This window comes from Zalophus californianus, chromosome 13 (assembly GCF_009762305.2).
Source record: "Zalophus californianus isolate mZalCal1 chromosome 13, mZalCal1.pri.v2, whole genome shotgun sequence".
NCBI classification, from domain to species: Eukaryota; Metazoa; Chordata; class Mammalia; order Carnivora; family Otariidae; genus Zalophus; species Zalophus californianus.
The window spans coordinates 80,907,846-80,929,941 of NC_045607.1; the positions used below are offsets into that span (position 1 = coordinate 80,907,846).

The following is a 22,096-nucleotide window of genomic DNA, read 5'->3' on the forward strand; positions in this document are numbered from 1 at the left end:
GAATGTCCAATGGAAAAAATTCAGTCTCTTCAACAAATGGTGTTGGGAAAATTGGACAGCCACATGCAGAAGAATGAAACTGGACCATTTCCTTACACCACACACAAAAATAGACTCCAAATGGTTGAAAGACCTCAACGTGAGACAGGAGTCCATCAAAATCCTAAAGGAGAACACAGGTAGCAACCTCTTCGACCTCAGCCGCAGAAACTTCTTCCTAGAAACATCGCCAAAGGCACGGGAAGCCAGGGCAAAAATGAACTATTGGGATTTCATCAAGATAAAAAGCTTTTGCACAGCAAAAGAAACAGTCCACAAAACCAAAAGACAACCGACAGAATGGGAGAAAATATTTGCAAATGACATATCAGATAAAGGGCTAGTATCCAAAATCTGTAAAGAACTTATCAAACTCAACACCCAAAGAACAAATAATCCAATCAAGAAATGGGCAGAAGACATGAACAGACATTTTTCCAAAGAAGACATCCAAATGGCCAACAGGCACATGAAAAAGTGCTCAACATCGCTCGGCATCAGGGAAATCCAAATCAAAACCTCCATGAGATACCACCTCACACCCGTCAGAATGGCTAAAATTAACCAGTCAGGGAACGACAGATGTTGGCGAGGATGTGGAGAAAGGGGAACCCTCCTCCACTGTTGGTGGGAATGCAAGCTGGTGCAACCACTCTGGAAAACAGTATGGAGGTTCCTCAAACAGTTGAAATTAGAGCTACCATTCGATCCAGCAATTGCACTACTGGGTATTTACCCCAAAGATACAAATGTAGGGACCCGAAGGGGTACGTGCACCCCAATGTTTATAGCAGCAATGTCCACAATAGCCAAACTGTAGAAAGAGCCAAGATGTCCATCGACAGATGAATGGATAAAGAAGATGTGGTATATATACACAATGGAATATTATGCAGCCATCAAAAGGAATGAGATCTTGCCATTTGCAATGACTTGGATGGAACTGGAGGGTGTTATGCTTAGCGAAATAAGTCAATCAGAGAAAGACATGTATCATATGACCTCACTGATTTGAGGAATTCTTAATCTCAGGAACAAATTGAGTGTTACTGGAGTGGTTGGGGGTGGGAGGGATGAGGTGGCTGGGTGATAGACATTGGGGAGGGTATGTGCTACGGTGAGCGCTGTGAATTTTGCAAGACTGTTGAATCACAGATCTGTACTTCTGAAACAAACAACGCAACATATTTTAAGAAAAAAGAAAAAGAAGAAGATAGCAGGAGAGGAAGAATGAAGGGGAGTAAGTCAGAGGGGGAGAGGAACCATGAGAGATGATGGACTCTGAAAAACAAACTGAGGGTTCTAGAGGGGAGAAGGTAGGGGGATGGGTTAGCCTGGTGATGGGTATTAAAGAGGGCACATTCTGCATGGAGCACTGGGTGTTATGAACAAACAATGAATCATGGAACACTACATCAAAAACAAATGATGTAATATATGGTGATTAACATAACCATAAAAAAATAAATATCTTTTATGTATGCCAAAAAAAAAATCGTAGGGATGGAACACACTATGAGCCCATGGCCAACCACCATGGTCAAGGGAGGCTTCATGGAGAAGGTGGGCAGGATGCCTGGAACAAAGGAGCTTTGTACCTGTTTGATGGTTGAATAAATTAGGTAGGCATTGAAGGATTAAGTTGAACCTGGAGAAATTAGGAGGAGGAAGGAAAGGCATTTCGGAAGATTGAGGTGAGCAAATAAACTGCCAACTTGGAGGAAATACCAATATTGTTTAGATTCATAACTTAGAGTGACCCGAAATGCATGGATCGCCAGGTACATTCGAAGGAAGACTACTTTAGCTGCAGGGCACATTGGGGCAAATGAATGAAGCTTCTAGAAAATAGCAGCCAGTAGCCACAGAGCTGAGCCAACCCAGGCCTCACCAGCTGCCCGAGGACTGAAAGAAATAAGTATCTTGGTTCCAAGCGCTGTTTTTTTTTTTTTTTTAAGATTTTATTTATTTGCGAGAGAGAGAATGAGAGACAGAGCATGAGAGGGAGGAGGGTCAGAGGGAGAAGCAGGCTCCCCGCCGAGCAGGGAGCCCGATGCGGGACTCGATCCCGGGACTCCAGGATCATGACCTGAGCCGAAGGTAGTCGCCCAACCATGTTCTAAACAGCTTTAAAAAAAAATACCTGGGGAGAATAGAAATGTATCGAGGCTTCTCGGTGTGTCTTTATGTAATTATAACCTGAAAAGTGTCTAAAAGCGATAAGCTACATGTTACCAAAGTAAACAGATAAATTGTGCAATTAATTTGACATAAGCCAGTGATGAAACCAGTCAAAGGGTTTAAAGATGAGACAGAAGAAAGCCGGCCACGATGAATGAAAACATATGAAGACATCATGGTGCTTGAGTTTCAACATTTGACCAGCAAAAGTCAAACAGTAATAATGACAATAAAAAGCAGTTTCGTTCAGTGATGTCTAGCCACACAAAATGCTGGGAACTGGGTTTTATGTATGAAATGCTTTATTAGCACAGTCCACCTGAGACAGCAGGATAGCGCATGCACGGGCGGCAGCACATCAGCTCGTGCCTCCAAAGCTCTTTGAAAGAGGACATTCCATGCATTGTGCATGATTAGAAAATTGTAGCGGACATCAGGACACAGTGTTCTTACTTTTAGATCCAGGCAGAAGAGGTCGTGTCCAGGGACACATGGTTTTGAGGGTTCTGCTCTGGCCTTCCGCGAACAACATCCCTCCTTATGGGGCAAGGGATGTGGGATGTTGGAATCCAGCAGTCCCTTCCCCCACCTTGACCAAATGTCTTCCTTTTTGAGGGCTTCTGCAGACTTGTCCACAAGATCAAGGACAGCAGACTCCACCAATGGGGTGATAACCTCCAGCCATAAAGTGACCAAGGATCTGCTGCTCAAAGGGGCAGTCTGGGGTGTCCATACCCCTTGCATAAAAGCCCCTCATGACTGAGGACAGAGCTAGGATAGGAGGGGTGAGCAAGAGTCAGGGCCCAGGTCTCCCTACCCACCATGTTCCAACATGGTACTTTGGACAGTCTGACAATTCTAAATTCAGACCTGGCCCTCTTGGTCACTAAAATGGTACATATGTCTCCCATCCAAGTACTAACCAGGCCCGACACTGCTTAGCTTCCATTATATGTCAAGACGTACCACTTCTCAGATTGTCCATTTGGTTTATAACTTTAAAATATTAAATATAAGGTATGGGGATCCCCTCGGTAATCTTGCCCTGGGCCCCCCAAATGTTGGTGGAGGGCCCAGGACATACAGAAGAGTCTGATAGAAAGCAGAAGAGGACAAGGACACGGAAAGTCTGAGTCCTTGAACCGTGGGCTGGGAAGTCCGTGGCACAAATGCGGGTCTGTGAGAGCTGTGTCTGTCACCAACCCCGTTCTCTTTCTCTTTCTTCTATCTGTTCTGAATAAATAGTATTGACAATGGACAAAACGGAATTCTTCATGAAAGGTCCCTCGAGAGTGAGATGGAATTTAAAAGGTCAATATTTTTTGGGCGCCTGGGTGGCTCAGTTGGTTAAGCGACTGCCTTGGGCTCAGGTCATGATCCCGGTGTCCCCGGATCGAGTCCCGCATCAGGCTCCCTGCTCAGCGGGGAGCCTGCTTCTCCCTCTGACCCTCCCCCCTCTCATGCTCTCTATCTCATTCTCTCTCTCCAAATAAATAGATAAGATATTTTTGGGGAAAAAAAGTCAATATTTTTACTTAAGTTCCTGGAGATTTGCTCATCATTTTTCCGTAAACACGTCAGCAGAGAAAAGGCACACTTGCTGGCAGTATTTCTATATCCCATTAAATGAACAAACAAAAAACCCTAGTAATTATTGCCGCACACAAAAATGGAAGGTCCAATGGGAGACAGATTTTTGTGTATTTTATTCACTGAAATATCCCCTGTGTATAAACCCAGTGCCTGGTGCAGAGCAAATGTTCAACATCTATTTGTTGAACAAAATGAATTCATATGTGTATCTAGATTACTGCTGTAATTTGGGGGCCCAGTTTCCACAGGTAACTTACATTTAGGAGAGTCACAAACGAGACTCAGGCTTTCTATTCCAAGGAAAAGTCTTCTGTTAGTATAGGACTCTGTGCCTTAATGACAAAGGTTTCTTACATTTAAGGTTTGAGTGAATCTGGCTTCCCTCCAAGGAAGGTAAGGTTCTGCAGTTCACAAAAGACTTTGCCCTTTGAGTATGTGGTCTCCGGCCAGCGGGAGAAGAGCTGCAGGACCACCTGTCTCCCATTTTAAAAATAACTTAATGTGTCTGCAGCTTAATTATTTTATTTTTAAATTTTTAAAATTATTTTAAAAAGCTCTTATATGTGATATCTCACTTGATTAGCTCAACAACACAGGGAGATAGGCCAGTGATACTCCCTCCATTTTGTCAGAAATTGGGTCCTTGAATCCTGGTCTACTGACCTACTCACCACCCCTTGATGTATGCATGTAGTCAAAATTAATAGATTGCTCACTTATTGTTTATCAATGGAAAGATGTGTAAATGCAAAAAAAAAAAAAAAGCCAATTTAAACAATTGTTTGTACTAAGTCAAATCACTTTCGTTAAACATAAATATCCCAAAGATGTTCTCAAAATGTGTTACTTTTGTCTCGGCTTTCTGGGTGGTTCCTCATCTTCACTTTACCTTGCAAGGTTGAACACAGCCTTTGTTGTTCTCCCTTAAAGCAAAGCGCTCACTACCACTATTTTCCTTCTGTTGAGAAAAATGTTTTTTGACTTCTTGTTTGCTATCTGAAATGAACCTTGTTTTAAGTATTTCGTATTTCCTGCACCCTAAGCAAATTACAGAAGAGACAAATGCACCAAAATGAAAGTCCACGAGCCAAAAATAAAAAGGATGTAGGATTATGGGAGGGAACATAACTTTAAAAGCATGCCCCCTGCTGGAGGCACGGTGACATGACATCTGGAAAGGAATAAAATTAGAACCAAAGAATAGTGCCGTCATATTGAAGGTCCAATCTGACACCCAATAAGGCTCCATTATCATTGAAGGACCCCTAAAATTATAGGTCTTGCTGCCTGTTCAGATTAGTACAGAAAATTCAGTTCAAGAGTAAGATAACTCACTATTGAGTCCTCTGTAGATAGAAAAGTCCATCTTAGGCCAAGGGATTTTCTTTCACATATTATTTATGAGAACACTTTAGAAGCAAATAAAAAATTTACCTCTTGGAAAATTTTTAAATAAACATTAGAAACAGAAAGCATACTAGTTGAAATATTGACAAATACCATCTTCCTACTCTGCATTCTGTAGCTGGCAAACTCCTATGCATCTCTCAAGGCCCAGCTCACATGTCATCTTCTTTGAAAGCTTAATCGTACCCCCTTAAAGAGGATTAGCCATTTTCTTTTCTGTGCTCCTATAAGTGAATTTTGCATTTATCATACTTTAGTGAAATCATTTATGTATCTTGCTCCCCAAAGCAACTCCAGAGACATTAAACAAGAACTACAAAAATATATAAAGTGTTCTCCTTACAACTGAATTTCACACAGTATTTTAGAAAATTATGGATTATTAGAACAAGAAAGTATCTGAGAGTTTATTAATTCAAATATACACCTTCTCCAAGCTTTCCCTCCCACCTTCATTATATAGATGAAGAAACAGAGTCTATCAAAATAAGAGGGCTACACGTGTCCTCTCACCCCGGAATTAGCATAGTAAGGCTATCATCCGTGTCTTTTGATTCCAATCAGTGTTCTTTCTGCTTCAACATAACCACCTCCTCTCTACATGATACCGCAATCCTACATCCTGCCAAACTCTTCAGGGGTACTTAATTTCATGTCCTTGAATTTCCCAGAATTATATGCAGAATCTGTATGCACGTATACTAAGGTCTGCCTGTAAAAGAGAGGCCTTCCCTCTGTAAAGATTTATGCATGCATAATTCATGCATTCATTCAACAAATATTTGCCCAAAACACTATGGGCAATCCTCAACGAAATACAAGCAAACTGAAACCAGCAACACGTAAAAAGGATTATATATCATGACTAAGTGTGATTTTTTTTTCCCCTAGGAATGCAAGATTGATGTAACATCTGAAAATCAGCCTTGTAATATACCATATTGCTATAATGAAAGTCAGAAAATGACATGATCCTCTTTTTGTAGACATGGACAAACTGATCCCAAAATTCATATGGACATTCAAGGGACCCACAATAGTCAAAACAATCCTGCAATAGAAGGACAAAGTTGGAGAACTCAGACTTTGTCGTTTCAAAACCTAATACAAAACTACAGTATGGACCTAGCATAAGGGTTGACAAAATGATCAATGGAATAGGATTGAAAATCCAGAAATAAACCATCACACTTATGGTCAATTGACTTTTGACCAGGGTGCCAAGACCATTCACTGGAGAAAGGATAATCTCTTCAACAAATGGTACTGGAACAGTTGGATAACTGCACACAAAATAATGGATTTGGAGCCTCTACTTTACAGCATGTAAGAGAATTAACTCAAAATGGATTCAGGACTGAAATGAAAATGCTAAAACTATAAAACTTTAGGAAGAAAATACAGAAGTAAGTCTTTGTGACCTTGGATTAGGCAATGGTTTCTTAGGTACAACACCTAAATCACAAGTAATAAAAGAAAAAGAAACAGATCAGACTCTGTATAAATTAAAATTTCTTGTGTTTCAAAGGACACCATCAAAAAAGTGAAAAGACAGTCCATAGAATGGGAGAAAATATTTGCGAGTCATAAGGGGCTTATATCTAGATTATATCATAAAGGATTTGTATTTAGAATATATAAATACTTACAATTAAACAATAAGAACATAAACCAGTTTTAAAATGGACAAGGGATTTGAATAAGAATTTCTCCAAAAAGGGTATGCAAATGGCCGATAAGAACATAAAACAGTACTCAACATCCTTCGTTATTAAGGAAATACATATCGAAACCACAATGAGGGGTACCTGGGTGACTCAGTCTGAAGAGCATGCGACTCTTGATCTCGGGGTTTGAGTTTGAGCCACACATCGGGTGTAGAGATTACTTAAAAAAAGACACAGAGTGAGATACCACCTCACACCTGTATGGTGGGAACAAGGAGGACGAGGAGGAAGAAGAGAATAGCAAGCATTGGTGAGGATGTTGAGAAATAGATACTCTCGTACATTGCTGGTGGGAATGTAAAATGGTGCAGCTACTTTGAAAAATAATCTGGAGGTCAGGCATAGTTGAAAGAATTTTGTTCATGGCTCCTCCAGTAAGTAGTTTAAACTCACACCTGGCTGCACTAATAGATTGTGAGCTCTTTGAAGTGGGGTCTATGCTTTGGTAGCCCCCCCGTGTCAGACCCAGCGCCTGGCACTTAGTGAGAACTCATTCAGTGTTTGGGGGGGTTAAATGCTGAGACACACACTAGAATGTGACTTGGCTAGAGCAAAGCTGAGTCTCAGAAAGGGCAGCACTACCCCATTCCCCCAACCCCCCAACCCCAGCTCTCCCAAGATGTTATGTGTACCTTGGATTGATCAAACTTCTTTAACTCTGAGGAAGTTTGGGGGCACTCCTTAAAATACAGCCCTAGTTCAAGTAAGACCTTTCCTGTTCATTACTTTTCTACTTCTCCTTGCCCTCCCCTCCAACCCTCAAGGAGGCTACCTAAATATCCCTTTTTGGTTGAGGTCCAACAGTCCCATGGGAAGAACATGAACTTTCCCACAACTGAAATTCGTGCACGCCTGTGTAGCAGGAGGTTAAAATTCAAATTGCAATAGACATCAAGGTATAATAGCTGTGAATGTCCAGTGTGAGGCACCAAAACACCATGCACAGAATTTCAAAGGCAATGAATGAGAACGTGCTACATGATCGTCACAATCTCACTCCACTTTAAGACTACAAAGGGTATATAAAAGGCCCCAGGGTAGTGGGAAGTGATTAAGTGAAGAGGCTCTCTTTGGAGAAAGCTGGACTAGGAGCCCCATCTCCTTACGAATCTAGAGTGGGAATGGATTCTTCAGTGGAAAATCTCAGGTCTGAGATGCTTCTCTGGGGAGTTGAGGGTCTGACTCTTGCCTGGGTCATTCAGCGGGTGAGAGAAAAGTTGTTAAACTGCTTCGATGGCCACGCTGGGAGAAGTCTGAAGCACTGGTTGGGAATGGCAAACATTTTCAATTTCTTGGACCAGGGGATAAATGAGTGCCTCCTGAGGGCCAGATGTGGGCCACACAGCACTCGGAGTTGGAAAAAGGTCATCTTCGGCCTCTCTGATTGGACTGCCAGTAGAGGGAGAGGGTCTGTAGCATCAGAAAGCTGGGGTAAATGCTGGGGGCTGAAGGAGTCACGAGTCCTATATGGAATAAAGCTGTATCTGCTCAGGCTCAGGGAACTCGGGAGGGGGGCCAGCAGAAGAGACCTGCAAAAAGCCTACAAAGCACCCCACAAAGAACAAGTCATCTGCAGCATTGTCAGGTCTAGACAGCAGTGAGCCAGGGTCTGTGGTCCTAGTTCAAGTAAGACCTTTCCTTTTCCTTTCCTTTTTCAATCTTTTCTTCCACCCAACCCACCCAACTGAAACTGGCTAACAAGTTGGTATGGCAAATCAGGGGAAAGGGAGAGGAAATTATTCTGCCATTGACTCTCCAGAGTATCACTTCTGGCATTTTCCCACACTGAGATCCGCAGATCCCATTGCTAGGAGGCCCTGAGTTGGGACCCTGAGGGGACTGGAAGGAAGAAGGGATCCATTTTTCTGCTCTGGCGGCACCTTCTGGTAGCGGGTAACTGCAGGCTCCAGCATTCACTGTGAACTCCAGGATGGTGATGGTGGCTTCAGCAATTCCCAGGAGCACAGCGGCCTGCATTTCCACCTAGTGGATCCAGTGAAGTGCCAACAGAAGCAGCCCTCACACACCTCTAGTGGCCGAGCTGTGTGTTTGGCTCTCAGCTCCAGCTCCCTCACCACTTTCCCTCTTGCACTCCTCAAGATCTTCCCCTTTGGGAACCAATTAAATCCCTCTCTGGATGACCTGTCTGCAGTAGTGTTTATTTTTGCTGACCAGACACTGACTGATATACTCTCTTTTCTAAGTTTTGGCCTAAAGCAGGAACAGACCACATGTGGGGAGGAGACTCAAAGTTAAATCAAGTTCAATGCTTGAATTTATACTCTGGATATTCCAGTTTCTGAATCAAGAATAGGTTTGGCTTCTAAAGTAACAGTAGGTCTTAGTGTTGCTTAAGAGTAAGCTGTGAAGTCATGGGCCTGCCAGGATTGGGTAAGATCTCCCCCATGGAATAATTTTATAGGGATGGAGGAGACTAAAACAAAGTCGTGTTCTGATTGTGTCATGAGCCAGGCTTGTTGGGCATGTGTGTATATGTAGACACATATTGAAGAAGTCTGTCTTGATGACCAAAGTGAAACAGCAGAGTCTAAGGGTATATGCCTACCAACCCCCAAGATGGCCCCAACGGTCCCCCCTCTTTGTATTCATGCCCTTGTGTAGTCCCCTCCCACATCAAATAGGGCTGACTTGTGTAACTGATAAGATACCGTAGAAATGACAGAATATGATTTCTGAAACCAGGTCATAAAAAAATATTATGGCTTTTGCCTTGCTCCCTCTTCTCTCCCCAGCTCTGAGGAAAACCAGCCGCCTTACCATGAAGATACTCAAGCAGCCTTATGGAGATGTCTGTGTGGTGAGGAACTCAAGTCTCCTGCCAACAGCCGTGAGGGTGAGTATCTTGAAAGCAGATCCTCCAGCCCCAGTCAAGACAATGACAGCCCTGGCAGACATTCTGAAGCTACCCTGAACTAAAATCACTCAGCTAAGCTGCTCTTGGATTCCTGATCCACAGAAAGTATATGAGATAACAAATGTTTATTATTGTTTTAGGCCACTAAGTTTTGAGCTAATTTGTCGTGCAGTAGTAGCTAGCAAATACAGGGTCAAAAAAAAGGGCAGTAGCTCTGGGTACGGGAGAGATACCAGCCAGGAGAGGAAGCATGTTCTCTCCCTGGCACATGGTGGCTATTGACCCAGTCCACAGCCAGACAAACTGATGAAGTGCCCTTGCCTGGGGCAGCCGCTGGGACAGCCAGCCATAAGTGGTAATGTTGAGTGGAGACCCTGATGAGCTCAAGACAAAACAGAGAAGTAGATCAAGTTTTTTCCCAAAACTATCTTTAGAATCTTCCTACTGCTTTATAATTCCTCCAGGACCCCCATCCTGACATCTCCCCACAGCGCTGCTCCCACTCCTCTTTCTTTATCTTGTTTTATAAACCACCTTAAGTCAGCATGTACTGAGAGTCGGCTCTGCACAAAGCCCTCAGAAAGGAATAAAACACTATCCCTCTTCTTATGGTGACTTCTGTGTATAGACTACTTTGTGTTAGAAACATGTTTTTATTATTGTTGTTATTTATTTTTTTTTGCCTCTAATGTCAACAGTGGATGATAAATTGCAGAGTCTGATGCAGCAGGTCTGAGATGGGGCCCAAGATTCTGCATTTCCAGGAAGCTCCCAGGTAAGGTCACTGCTGCTGGTCCTGGGACCATGTTCCAAGCACAAGGCTCTAAAACACTGCATGCCTAGAAATGGAAGATAACACAAAGTACCCAGCCAATACATGAACTCTCAGGGAAGCCCTCCCTCACTGCCTGCAAATCAAACCACATGTACAGCTCTCATTCCTTATGAAACATGCAGGTTGGTCTGGTCTTATGTGTTTCTTGTGTAGGAGGTCTTCACTAAAATATAAGCAGGGCACCACAAGAACAAAAGCATTCTATTTGTTCGGTTCATAAGTCAAGACTTCTGGGTTGGAAAGGACTTTCAAAGTCCTCTCCAATCACCCAACCTGTGGCTGAACCCGCTCCATGTCATCCCTACCAAATTATTGTCGGAGCTATGTTTGGATACTTCCAGTGATGGCAAGCTCACCACTCCCAAGTCTTCACCTCTGGGCAGTCTACTTCAGTCTACTTCACGTCTGGGCAGCTCTAATTTTAGAAAATTCTGCAGAATGAACCAAAATATTTTGTCTCCAAGTTTCCAACCGGGGTCTGAATTTTATTTAAAGTTATTTAAAACAAGTCTTTATACATGTAGAGACAGCTCCCTGATCTGTACCAAATTTCCCCTTCTCTGCGTTAAAACATTTTCAGTTTTTTCAAGTGGTGCTTTTGGGCCATGCTGCTTGGTTTTAGTTGATTCTTGGATGACTCCACTGAACGTTCTCCAGCATGTTTCCTTTTGGAAACAATGACAGAGTCCATGTAAAATAACAAAAGAGAATCTGGAAGAGGGATGAAAAGCAAGAGTTGAAGGCAATTTTTTAAAAAGATTTTATTTATTAATCTGAGAGAGAGAGCACAAGCAGGGGGAGAGGCAGAGAGAGAAGCAGATTCCCCGTGAGCTGGGAGCCCGATGTGGGGCTCAATCCCAGGACCTGGAAATCATGACCTGAGCCGAAGGCAGCCGCTTAACCGCGTGAGCCACCCAGATGCCCCCTTGAAGGCAATTTTCTAGCCATGATGAGTGAGTGATACGCTGTTGAACCCAGAGGGCTATGGTGACTTTGAGTGAGAGCCGTTAGCAGAAGCATGACCATAGCACAAAATAAAGCAAGCCCAGCAATCAGCTGGGGTCTGCACCCTAAACTCTCATGAAGGAGGTTTAGCCTGAGATCTTTTCGCCTGGAACACGCAGGCCCAGATTGCTTCTTCTCCTAGGTCACTGCTTCTCAAAGCAATGTCCTCAGAACATTTGGATTAGAATGACACAGGTGCCTGTTTCAGTATGCTAATTCATGAGCCTCATCTGCATCCTATGAAATCAACGTTTTGGGGGTAGGGACCCAGGAAGCTGCATTTTAAACCAATTTGTCCAGATGATTCTGATGAACACGAAGTTTGAGAACCATTGCACCAGGCCCTGCCCTGATGGTTCTTTGTTGCACCAAATGACTGAAAATAACAAAGCGCAGGTCTCCAGAGAAAAAGGTCAAACACTGCAAGCCTTCTAAGAGAGAGAGAGAGATTGGGAGAGACTGTGACCAAAGTCGAAACTTGAACTCCTTTTCTTCTTACAGCTCAAGGTCTCCCTGCCCTAATCTTACTGCTTAAACTTGACCGAGTGTCGGCACACCTGTCTGAGTTGGCGTCAAGGGCCGCGGGCTCCCTCTAGAGGCCAACTGGAATAAGGTCAGGGAGAACAGAGGTAATTGAAAGGAAGGCCGGAACAGAGGACCCAGTGCTGGAGAGCTTCATAACCAACCATAACCAACCCATCCAGCGCTCACATAGTCTACAGCCTTCTAGCACAGCCGTTCTCAAAGTGTGGTCCAGAGACCCCGAGGAGGTCTATGAAGTCAAAACTATTTTCATAATAATACAAAAATTTGCCTTTTTTACTCTCATTCTTGCCATGGCTGTGTAGAGATTTTCAGAGGCCACCGGACATGCTGGAATCACAAATCATTGCCTGTAGATGCAGTTTTAAGAATCTGTCTTTCATTAAGTAAGACATTAAAGAGATTGGCAAATGTGTGTAAAACAATGCCACCTTTTTACATTTTTTATTTGGAAAATATAGCTGTTTTTCATAAAATTATTTATACTAATATACAATGAGTTTATTACCACTATTTTTAAGTAAGTTAATAAATATTTGTTTCTGTTTTGATAGCTCATATACTAAATATCTATAGAGATAATCCACATACACGGAAACTCTTCAGGGTCCGCAATAATTTTGAAGAATGATAAGGTTCTCAGGTTAAAACACTTGAGAATCACTTCTCTCAACCTTTGCTGCACAATGGAATCAGCCTAGGAAGCTTGAAACAAATACTGATGCCTGGGTTCTATGCGCAATTAGTCTGGTGTGTGGCCAAGGTATTGGGAATTTTAAAAGCTCTCAGGCAATTCTAATGAACAGCCAAGGTTGAGAACCGCTGTTCTAGGCTTCAGGCTTTTATTGGATGTCAAAACAAGCTTGGCCATGGCCAAGTAACAGAAAAGCAAATACAATCTGCAAAGGCAATTTTAGGGAGAAAAGCAGGAAATAGTAGAGCTATCAGGTTTTTCCCCCAAAAGTACAATAGGAAAAGGGTGATATTGTGTGCTTCTACCAATCAGAGTTTTTCTCTGGCCAAAGATGGTGGGTTTATTCATAGATCACTGGGTCACTGGATGGGACAAAGAATACATTAAAATGAGACCCAGGTGAGGATTAGAGCAGCTTCTGGGGGCATAAAGTAATAAAAGCTATCCACAGAGCTGTCCCCAAAGAATAGGAATCAAGCCAAATCAAAACAAAACACATTAAATTATCAGGATGCTATTCTGATTGCAAAAAAAGCCAGGTAATAGTTGGGGGGTGTGGGGAGGGAGATTTAGTTCCCATAAGGAAATACGTTCCCCAGCACGATGGATACAGGTGAGTTTTCACAAGCTCCAGCAGCTTTCAGGTGATCACTACTTAGCATGACCAGGTCAAGAGAGGAGGAAGGTGTAGCTAAGTCCTCCAGGGCAGGGGTGGTGTGAACTGGATGGCGGGCTATGAATACAGTGATAATCATACTTTATGGCTCTCAAGCTGGGAGGACTCTCAAGGTCTCAGGTAACTTGCTACTCTTACTTACCTTTGGCATTGGGTTATTCAGTTCAGGTAGAGAGCAGTCTCAAGCTCTTTCGGTAATATGGCCAGTAATAATTATAAATTATGATTATAAGTATACAGCTGCTATGGGGGGGCGCCTGGGTGGCTCAGTGGATTAAGCGTCTGCCTTCGGCTCAGGTCATGATCCCAGGGTCCTGGGATTGAGCCCCGCATCAGACTCCCTGCTCCACGGGAAGCCTGCTTCTCCCTCTCCCACTCCCCCTGCTTGTGTTCCCTCTCCCGCTATGTCTCTGTCAAATAAATAAATAAAATCTTTAAAAAAAAATACAAAGAAAGGAGTTTAAATTCAAAGAACAAGTACATGTCACCCCCAAAATGTTGTGTGTTTGTTTTTCAGGTTACCAAGAAAATAGATTCAGGAATTCCTGAAAGTAGGGAGATTCACCCAAATTTATGTGCAGGACTCAAAGGGCTTTGAGTTTGCTTTCGTTAGTGTCCGTAATTTTCAACCATGAGCTTTACCCACCTGCAGAGCTGACCTTGAAATTTTGTTGGTGACAACATTTCCCACGAGATTTCAAGGCCAGCTACCCTGTCAACCGGGCTCCTGGTCAACATGGTCTCGCCGGCCTGCTTGGAGTGAATTTTGATCAGGAACCAGAAATTATCAAATGTTTAATGAAAAATCTCTAAAGAAAGACTCTAGCCATGTCTTGGCTCTTTTCTTGGGCCACTATAAAATATTCCTTTGACTCGGCCAAGACACAAATATTCTCTTAATATCTTTGGTATCCTAGGTTTAGTCTATATAAAATATTCCTGAACATTAAGACTTTCGGTGGAAGCTGTTGGAAAATCATATTAACATCCCTATGTCTGCCGACTTACAAGCTGGATCACATTGGATAGGTGAGTTACATACTTTCCAACAGGTTCACCCCAAAGATTGTATTCACTAAGTTGACTTGAAATCAGTTGTTTGGAGTGAAGAATGTATTTTCCCACAAAACCAGTTATTCCTAAGGTAATCAACTCACCGTGGTTACTGAGGACTTTTCTAGTTTTAGCTCTGATGATTCAACATCCCAGAAACACCCTCAGTCTGGAAAACCAACAGTCCTGCCAAACCAAGACAGCAGGTCACCCTGTTTTTTTTGGATGGTTATGTTTCAGGTTCGTTCACAGAAGCCTGTTTAACCCTTGGTCTGGCTGAAATTTAGTCCTGATGGTGAATAAGTTCTGAATAATGGAGAAGACGAGACAAGGTGCTGTGGCGTGTCGGAGACATTTCAGGGCTGAAATACGAAAAGACAGGACCAGGAGATGGCAGTATGGCACAGCCTGCTTCTCAGGGTAGTGCTAGGACAGGGTTGCTTGAGATAGGACGTCCATCTCTACAGGAGATCTTCCAGATATGGTGGGGAGGGGCCACCGCCCACAAGGGGACGAGGGCCAGGGAACTCTCAGAGGGGAGGGGAATTGGAGAGGGGGCTGTGTGTCTAGGCAATGTCACTCAGCAGCGAGGTGGGGAGGCCCGGATTCAGAGCCCTGAAAGGCAGCAGCAGTTTGGGGTCTTGTGTAGCCATGGGGTTTATCTTATGCATGGCTAGCTGTTGCTGGGTGCAGTTCATGAGGAATGCATAGCTGGCAGGCTCTAGATCCTAAAACTATGCTTATTGGGGCTATATTTAAAGCAGTTGGATGTGTAAGAATTCGAGGTTGTTGTCAGCAGGCTTTGGGCTAACAGCCCAAGATACCGAGCTCATCTTTGCATCCAAACTTCTAACCATGGGTATCGGAACACGTCTCACTCCTGCTGCAGCCTTGATAGTGAGAACAAAAAGTCTCCTCTGCAGCTGGCCTTCTGCCTCCCGCCCTCCTCCCTTCCTTGTGCTTCCTTCTTCAACTGCCGGTGCGGTGCGTGGCTCTCAGGACCTGGAGAGAAAGATCCAACAGGAAGGGGGAGGGGATGGCAGAGGTGGGGCAGGGGCAGGAGAGTTACTGGTGGATCAGGAGCGCTGAGACGTAATACTGGGACAGGAGCGGACAGGATGTGAGGAACATAAGTGTTGATGTGGGGCGTGAGAGGAACTGTCATGGGACCTACAAGTCCGAATCTGCCTGCACCCTAGGGATGAACATTGTAAACAGCTCTTATCTGTATCTAGACTGTCCCCTGCTCTACCACTTTTTTTAATTTGCAGGAATACCCCACTCTATGAGGTGTCCCTGGGACATGGTACCCCCTCCCTCACTGAGGAAAGTTGGGATGGGGTCTTCCTGTCTCGTGGCCCTTACAAATCCAGGGGCACAGGATGCCTGCTGGCCCGTCAGATGGCCAGGAACCCAGGAGGGAGTGCAGTTAGAATCGTTGCCCGTGGCAGTGTTCTCCAGTGGCGCTGGTGTTCACTCTGGCGGTGTCCCCTGAGAGTGGTGTCAGCAGAGCCCTGAGCACACTGTTCCTGGAGCCTGATCGTCACTGTGGCTCCGGCCAGTCAGCCTCACATTGGATCATGCCTGATTTCTAAGGCTGATCCTCCAGCCTCCGTGGTGAGTTTGTCAACAGCTATCCTTAAATTAGTTGGGGTCATTTCTGTTGTTTACAATCAAGAAACCTGATCAATACAAAAGCCATGGCCTCATTTCCATCCAGAAGTTGTAGATTTCTGTCTCCAGGCTAGTCCAGATCTGTCCTCAAAGTCTTAAAACATAGATCAAGTACATTTTTTCCCCCTGAAAGACAAATTCTTTCCCAGATTATCAGTCCTCAAAACGTAATGCACAATTTCCATTACAGTAAGCAAATAGGATATGTATCAAGCTCGTCTTCTGATGGATAGGAAAAAGATCGCGAATTAGCAAATGTGAAAACATTTTTATTGACTTGAAGATACAGTAATTTGAGAAAAGCAAAATAGATGACATTGTTTTCAATTATTGTCACAGCAAGATGCCTATAAAATTCATATAACTGGAGGGAGTGGCACTGTTAATGACTCTTTGGATATGTAGAAATCCAGTCACACACTTCAGAATTGGCAGAGGCAAATCAATTTAATATGCCTTATTCACTTTCTGGGTTGGGCATTGGGTTATATCTCATTTGAATAAAACATCAGATGGGCTCTAATTTGTGTTTTTGCCCACGACATCCTTTCCAATTCTGCCTCCTTCACATCATTATTTAGCATTGTGATTGTGTCAGTCATTTCTTAGACAGGACATTAATCACATTCATTATCAGCTGAACGATTTGATTCAAAGCGCAATAATAATAAATCACTCTCAACCTAGACAATTGAATATCAGACTCTTTTAACTGTGGTCTGCCTAGGTTGGCTAAAAGAACGTTGGTCCCAGCTACACTAACTGCCCCTCCTGTCCAGGGAACAGCATCTCAGAAGCACTGTAAAAAGGGCCTCTACACTCTCTCTGCCGTTGGACTAGAATCTATGGAGGATTATGCATGTATCTAATTCAGTGAGAGGATGTGGATGATTTGTTCTCCTGGTGAACAGCTTATATATGATCCTTGAAACAAAAATCTACAGAAATGTGTGTCAGGGTCAAAGGCAAAGAGAGGCCTTGAAACTGTGGGTCAGTTTGAAGCCCAAATCATAGGGAATTCACTGTTAAACCAGGAGTTCAAACAATAGAGAAGTGCAATTCAGTGACCAACGTGTCTTCCCTCCAATCCTCCTTCCTTGAAGTAAGAAAATGTTAAATATATATTTAATTTATATATATTTAATATATATTTTATAATTTCTATCTGTGTATTTAATATATATGGTGCCCAAATGTGAAGAAAGCTGTGTCCCACAGGCCTCTAGCAATCATCCAAGCACTGGAAAGGAGTTGCTCTCCCCAACCTAGAGCAGAGCCCCCTGGGGGACCCTTCCTCTCGGACTGTCTTTCCAGCTCCCTCTACTGATGAAGCTTAACATTGTGCCAGAAGAAGGAAGAACATTTAAAGGGAACTGGTCACTTTTTCATAGATAAGGCAACAAAGTGTGAATTTGAAGTTAATAGGCAATAAATTGATAACTGTTGGGGCGCCTGGGCGGCTCAGTCGGTTAGGCATCTGACTCTTGTTTTCAGCTCAGGTCATGGTCTCAGGGTCATGGGATCGGGATGGAGCCCCGTGTCGGGCTCTGCATTCAGTATGGAGTCTGCTTGTCCCTCTCCCTCTGCTCCTCCACTAACTCATGCTCACTCTCACTCTCTCTCTCTCCAATAAATAAATAAAAATCTTTGTAAAAAATTAATAACTGCCATATCACTGTATATACCGCTCTGACCATTTAAGTCTAAAAAAACAACAACAACAAAAACACAAAAAACCTAAGTCGAATGGCTTCAAATAACGACTGTATGATTTTCTCTCATGGGTCTGTGGGTTAATGGGGCCAGCTGGGCCGTTCTCATCTTCCACATGATGACATCTGGGACTGTGGTCATCTGGCGGCTCAACGGGGCTAGAATAGCCGAGGTAGTTTGCTTATACATATTACATCACGCAGAGATGACTGGAAGGCTGGGCTCAGTTGAGATGCTGGAAAAGCTGGGTCTCTGTCTCCATACAATCTTAGACCTTCTTCATCTCCATGTGCCTTCTTTATGTGGTCACTCCACATGGCCTCTTTAATAGGTCTTTTTAGCAAGACTTCTTAAATTATGGTCTGAGAATGGAAAGAGCTTTGGGACATAGTCTTGAGCTTCCCATCACTCCCAAGGCTTAAACAAGGTTGAATATTTATTGCTGGAGATATTAAAGAAGAGATTCAAGCATCAGCCAGCTGGCCAGACTGAATGACCTTTCAAGTCCTCTTCCAAAGCTGAGATTCAAGATTTTTAAGACTTGACTCCTAACATCCTTCATGGGACTATGACAGCTCCATCTTCCCAATTCCCCTGCTAATGATTCATTGGACTGTCTAATCCTGGCAGAGGGAATGGTGCCTGCTAATTGGTAATTGGTTTGCATAGGCTAGAATAAGCCATATTTCAATCATGCATGTATCTGCAGAAATTGAAAATAATTGACCAAACCATAAGCGATGTTGTTGAACTTCATATTTGGTCAATATGTAAAACAATTTGCATTGCATTCTCACTTCTAAAGCCACATTTAATATACCCATGAAAATTCATCATTTTGCAGTGTTTCCACATGCATGATTCCTTTCCAATGGACACATCTTTGCCTTTAATCTTCTAGGAACTGAGGTGACTGACTTGAGCAAGCCATTTGAGATTTCATAATTTTGTTTTATGTTTATCCTTGTGAAACTGTCTTCACTAAGGACAGTAAGTAAATGACATCTGTTTGCATTGAGAATATAGTTTAGGTCTGGTCTACTATCGAGTCTGGGTCTAACCTAAGAGATTATTAATTTCTTTGCATAGGAAAAGAATATGTCCAGCTTGCTGCTAGAAAAATACTCTTCCAAATTTTACTGCATTGTTCCAGTCTTTTATGAATATTGTGCATTTGTGTTCTGCTGGGTGTCAATGTAAAGTTAATTTGGCCTTCTTCTCCCTCTGCAACTTGACCTTTTTGGTGGAAGACCTTGGTTTGTTGCGCAGAGCGGTCTGTTCAAGCTTTGGCCGCTAGGTGGTGCACTCAGTAAACATTATCTCCACTTTCCCGGACTGCTTGCAAGCTCACCTTGTACTCTTGAAATGCCCATTTTATATCTTGTGCCAAGGGCCAGTTTCATTCACTATGAATAATTATATTTATCTTACCATTTAAGTCACATCGGACTATATTTTCTTTCATTCGGATATATAATCTTCTAATTCATCCATGTGGTCATAGAATGAAATTGAGCTGCTTAAAATGAGTTCCTTGTCAGTGGAGGTATGCAAGCAAAGGCAGGAGAGGCATTTGGTGAAGACAAGTTGGAAACACGATGACACTTTATCTCTAAGTACTTTTAGGTGTATTTTCTGGAAACAAGGGCGTTCTTTTGTCTAAAAAGAGTGCAATGACCAATACTGTTGTCTGACCCAGCAGACCATGGCCTGAGGGCCGGATCATTTCCACCATATTGTAGGGCCTGTTGTAGCTACGGATGTTTTTAAATAACTGAGAACTATTTAACAAGTGAAAGTTACATGAAATTCAAATTTTAGTGCTACAAAACGGAGTTGAGTAGTTGTGACAGAGACTTCTGAGGGGCTCTCATTGCTGGCCCACGGAGCCCCAGGTATCTACTCCCTAGCCCTTCCCAAAGACAGTTAGCAGACCCCTGATCTAAACTGCAAACATTATTCAAATCTTGCCAGTTATCTCACCAGCGTGCTTTACCAGGCCTTGAATCCAACCTTATTTAATTTCTGGAGGCCTCAGTCTCCCTTGTGAAATTAAGATGATGATGGTGCCTTCCCGTTAGGTTCTTGTGAAGATTGAGTAGATTCAGTAATGAATCAGTTGGAACAATGTTAGGCATAAAATAAGTACCCACTAAGTATTGACTACTCTCATTATATCAATCTTAGTTTACTTTTCATCTTTTAAAGAAAAGTAAGAGAAGGCATCAGGAAATTCTACCCCTTTTCACAGAATGGGGGGTGCACCTGGTTGGGGTGTCCTCTCTCTGGGATGTGTGTGCCACCCTACCAAGGACTGCAAAGTCCTGCATAACTCCCACGGCCCCTCCTCTTAGAAGCTAAGAGACATTTGGCTCCTCTCTTGTGTCTGGTGTGTAACTGAGAAGCCCAAAGGAGGTGTCGGCTATTTAAATGCAAAGGATTAATTTCATAGGTTGTAAGTGCAAGCCTAAAGAATTTCATCAGGTAGCCAAATCAACTGATGGTCTGTATTTCACCTCACCGAAGAATTCTAACTCTAACTTGTGTGATTGTCAAAATGGCAGAAATTACCTCCACCCCTCCCTCCCCACCTCTGCCTCAAGCAATGGAAGCGGGAGAGCGAGGTTCTTGTCTCAGGGAGTGGGAGAATTGATCTCGTGGACAAAGGAGAGTGAGCAAGGCGATAAGAGTTTTATTAAGCAAGGATACAGAGAAAGCTCTCAGGAGTGAGAAGGGGTCCCGACCGGTTGCCAATGAGGGCTTTTCATGGGCGCTCTTTTATTTAGAACTGGGCCAGAAACTTGTGGCCTTACAATTCCCATGACGTTTTTTTTTTTTTTTTTTTTTTGAGTAAGGATTCATGAATTGTTAACTTCTCCTTTGAGGCCTGCTCGTTTTTTTATTTTCCTAATTATTAGGAAAACACTTGAACCTTAGCCGTTGGGACAGGGTAGTCTGGTTTTTCTTCCTCTTCTTTGTTTTTGTTCTCTCTTCACGTCCGCGTACCTGAAATACCCTCCGATCCTAGTCAGGGGCCGCCTACCTCTCCCTGTCTAGACCTTAACCCCTTTCCAACTCAAATTCAGCCGTGTTTGCCAGGGCAATAGCTGCCCAAGAAGGGATGACAATGTTCCATTTTAATGGCAGGTAGGTCTTTATGTAAGAGTTGTAGGATTACAAAAAAAAAAAAAAAAAAGGCTATAGAGGATTTAATACAATAAATCCCAAGCCGACTCTGTGCTGAGAGTGCAGAGCCTGAGACGGGGCTTGATCTCAGGACCCTGAGATCATGACCCGAGCCGAAATCAAGAATTGGACACCCAACCAACTGAGCCACCCAGGCGTCTCTAAAACCATCTATATTTGGGAAAAACACTGCCTTTGGCAATAAGAACAAATGTAACATTAATTAAATAACAGCAGTTAAACTAAAAAGAGAGGAATCGAAATTATTCCTAAAGAGGGAAATCACAGTCAGGTGATTGTAGATGTTCAGGGTCACCTGTTGTACACCTGATGAAACCCACAGGTGCCCCAGATCCTGGCCCTCACTGCTTAGCTCTCTCCCTTCCTTGGGGGCCTGATGATCTAGGAATTCTCTGACACCAGGGCCTCTGCCTTTGGCTGCATGTGGAACAGCAGGGAGCTGGAATCAAAACTCGGCTTCAGCCAGTTTTTGTCTTTTTGAACCATTTTCTTTGCTTAGTTCATTGAGCTTTCTCAGTCGACAGAGCTGTCCTCCAACCAGGAGGCAGAACGTGGTTCTTTCCAAACCTTTCTCCGAGTCTTCTGCCATCTGCCAGTAGGGGGCACACTTCTGATGGCAGCGGCTGATGTTTTCACACGTGTTGGAAAGTTTCTCCTCTCTCAGTGGTTACTCCTTCCCCAATTGGTTTTCTGCCAAGTCGAGTTACATTCTTGAGGTAGTTCAAGCAGTATTTCAAGTTTTAGCGGAAGCTCTTGAATCTCACTTCCAAGCTGTGAATGTTTACCCTGTAAACATGCTTGCCCAGACTGCTGGCTTTTTCTTTGATCTCTAGGCTCTTTATTCCGTTGGCTTTCTTCAAGTAAATCTTCAATA

General features: G+C 43.3%; 1 long non-coding RNA gene across 1 annotated transcript in view; it reads left to right on the forward strand.

Moving 5' to 3' along the window:
• LOC113934297 overlaps positions 1 to 14,604 on the forward strand; it is a 28,181-nt gene extending 13,577 nt beyond the window's left edge. The window contains exons 2-4 of the long non-coding RNA XR_003523620.1: positions 9,701 to 9,801; positions 10,521 to 10,597; positions 14,493 to 14,604. This is a non-coding gene — a long non-coding RNA (uncharacterized LOC113934297). The remainder of the gene's footprint in view (positions 1 to 9,700; positions 9,802 to 10,520; positions 10,598 to 14,492) is intronic.
• Positions 14,605 to 22,096: the final 7,492 nt, after the last annotated feature.